We start from the raw sequence: 3,324 nt of genomic DNA, 5'->3' as shown, positions 1-3,324 counted from the left end.
GAGTTGCCTGAATTGGACATGAAGCACTCAAGGTGACAACAGGCAAAGAATCTTTCTGTCCATTGTGGACCCATTCCACATTCTTAGTCCTGGGCCATGAAAGGTTGTGTGGGGCTCAGGGGCTGCAGCGCCCCATATGCTTATCTGTGGTTTGCAGACCCCAAGAGTCCAGTCAAGGCAAGAGTCATTCAGTGCCTCATTAGAGTTCTAGGTTTTCAAAGGCTGTGCCACGACAGCCCAAACCAGAGAACAAACAACCCTAGACAGTGAATGGAGAGAGAAATAAGCACATGCAAAGAGGATGAAAAGGTCACATGTCAATTGGACAGAGCAGGTGGAGGGATTTGGGGGAAAGCAGGCACATTCAGGCTACATTTACTGGATACAATATTTAGAAAAATCAGCTTGAATTCTGACATTTTTTTAACTGCATTGGCAGAACCTTAAACAGAGCATGACTTCCTTCCTTGGTTACCCTTTTGGCCAGAATGTTTAGTCTAGGAGGAATTAACAAGCCGCTAAAAAAGAGAAAGGGGAATCATGAGGGGTCGGGGGAAGGGGTTGAGATGTATCACATCCAGCAATACAAGTCTCCTGGCTGCTTTTCCCAGCAGTCAGCTCATTCTGCTGCATACAATAGGTCACAGGAATGATGGTGCTATGACTTTTCCTAACAATTCTGGTGCAATTATTCAGAGCTGGGAAGCAAGAAGGCAGAGACTGCACTTCTCCTTTTGGCCTAACAGAAAAGTGTTCAAGTGACTTTACTGCTCAGGTTTATCCAGCAACTTCAATTCTTCTTCTCTGGACATCTTCTAACACTTTCTTATTTTAACCAATTCATCCTCTTGGGCTCTATTTTCATATAAGGCAGCCATGGTCTCCAGATCAACCACAGAGTCATCCACATTGAAAATGGCCTGCTGGATATCCTTTATTTCTAAAGGCAAATTAGATATCAAGAGTCCCACAGTTTGAGATTGTTTTCCATCTTTTCAACCTTGTTCTTTTTCTCATAGGTCTCTGACAGAGGTTTTTTTCTTCTGCTGAGTTGTGTCTTTGGAAAATAAATACTCAAATTCACTAGTACCCTGAATAGCAGGTTCTTCTAAGGAATCCCAAAAGGTTGGTGTAGCATTTTGGCTTTTTTTTTTCTTTATCATTTATTTGTATTCTAGTCCAGTCAAAAGGCTTCATGGGACAACTTGGCTCAATGGCTGGCTTCCAAGGACATTGGCTAGAAGAAGGGCCAATTCTGAAAAAGAGTCCAGGGGGAGGTGGGGGTGCAAGTCCTGGGGGTGTTGGAGCAGGAGGAGGTCCCCCACTGTTGGGCACAGCAGCGGAGTTGGGACGTGGTGGTGGAGGAGGTGGAGGAGGCCCAGCACTTGGCAGCAGAGGAGGTGGTGGAGGTGGTGGCGGTCTAGCACTTACAGGTGGTGGTGGAGGTACTGGTAGCAAAGGTCCAAGGCCCAGTAGGAGAGAAGGAGGGGGAGGGGAGGGCTGGCTGCTGGTAGGGGTGGTGCAGGAGGGGGAGGTGATGACTTTTGTTGACTTAGTGAGATGCCTTCCACAGACTGAAGTGGTGATATCTGGAGGCTCTGTTGTCATTTGGGGGACAGAGTTGGCTTAAAGAGGCGATATTCAGCTTTTTGGGTATTATCCGGTTACTTCTAGTTATCTTGCCCTCACCTTCATAGGTTTTGAGGGAAGTCTCTCTGTCTGGATGAACACATTTCTGTAGGTCTCTAGAGAACTGTTATTTTCAGTGGAGATACACGCATCTCTCATCTCTTCACATCCTCCTCGCCATCAGTGGTCTATCTTCTGTTTGAGATTTCCATGAGTAACAACTGCAGGCTCACCCTGGGTATGAAATGCCTAAAGTTCAACTTTGTGCTCCTTCTTCAAGTGTAAAATTGCAGTTTGGTATTCTGCTTCAGTGTACTTCAATCCCACTTTTCCTTCCGTGTCTTTTGTCTTTGGGGGTGGTCAGACAGCTAGGAATCTGCCTGGAGTCCTTCATCCTGTTCAGTAGGGCTGTGGTCAGGCTTCTTCCTGAACAGCATCCTCCTTATGCTCATTTTCCACATCTTCAAAATGGAGTCATGAGACCAAAGAAAAGACAACGCCAGAGACCTCCTTAGGCTTTTCTTTCCATTTAAGTTTTGTATCATCTTCCCTGCCTTCATGGCATAGCAGTATATTCATTTATTATTGCTTCTATAACAAAGGACCACAAACCTTGTGGCATAAAATAAATTTATTCTCATCATATCACCTTCTCTTCTCTGACAAAATCTCCTTCTGCCTCCCTCTTGTAAGATTGCATTGTAATCTTTATGTGATTACATTTAGGACAGATTTAGAAAATCCAAAATAATCTCTCTCAGGATCCTTAATTTAATCATATTTACAAAGTCTCTCTTGTCATATAAGGTAATATTCATGGGTTTCAAGGATTAGAACCTAGATATCTGGGAGGACCTACCCATTCTATTATTCTGCCTACCACATGGTATAAGTCTTATAATGTACAATAATGTCCTCTTGTCTCACTCTAAATATATGACCATAAATGACAAATGGCATTCTTTAATACTCCACAATTCCACTATACTGTATACTTACTCTGACACTATCCAAAATGAGTATTTCAAATCTCCTTCTTTGTCCAGTGATGCCCTTATCTCCAGCCTCACCTCCTTTCCACTTATTCTCTCCTCTCAAATGATGAACCTGATAAAATAGATTACGTGTAAAGCTTTCCCACTTTCATTACAAAATGTACCTGTCTACCTGCAACTAGACTTCTATCCATCCCCCCTCTATTTTTTCTTGCAATGAATGAAATGTCCCTGTTCATATCAAACCTCTCTATTTGTACACTAGCTCCCACTGCTGCTCACTTCTCATGAACTTGGCTCCTGCAATTGTCTGCTCTTTTGCATCATCTTTAATGAATCAAATCCTAGCAGCACACATATTCTAAAATCTTCTTACTTTAGAAAACCAGCTTTTCTAAGCACACTTCCCTGCAGCTATTATTCCTCTTCTTGGTCCCCTTTCACAATCCACTTACTGGGAGACATTGTCTATTGTCTGTCTTTTCTCCTTCACAGAGAAAGAGAAAAATAATGAATGACAGATTAAGAATAACTTTGGAAGATAGAACCAAAAACACTTGTTGATCTATTTGATGCAGGAGGTAAGTAAAAGAAAGGAACAAGAGTAACTCCTAGGTTTTTTTTTTTCCCCACTTGAATAATTTTGTGGTAGCATTCACTGAATTGAGGAGAATAAAAGAGAAGTACTTTTAAGATAAAG

General features: G+C 42.4%; 1 pseudogene; it reads right to left on the bottom strand.

Annotated features, from left to right (window-relative positions):
* Window positions 1-764: 764 nt before the first annotated feature.
* On the bottom strand, window positions 765-2,090 carry LOC118552379 (formin-1 pseudogene; annotated as a pseudogene).
* Window positions 2,091-3,324: the final 1,234 nt, after the last annotated feature.

Source organism: Halichoerus grypus, chromosome 4 (assembly GCF_964656455.1).
Source record: "Halichoerus grypus chromosome 4, mHalGry1.hap1.1, whole genome shotgun sequence".
Lineage (NCBI taxonomy): Eukaryota > Metazoa > Chordata > Mammalia > Carnivora > Phocidae > Halichoerus > Halichoerus grypus.
Note: the sequence above shows the minus strand (reverse complement) of the source record. Positions and strands in the feature narration are given on the sequence as shown.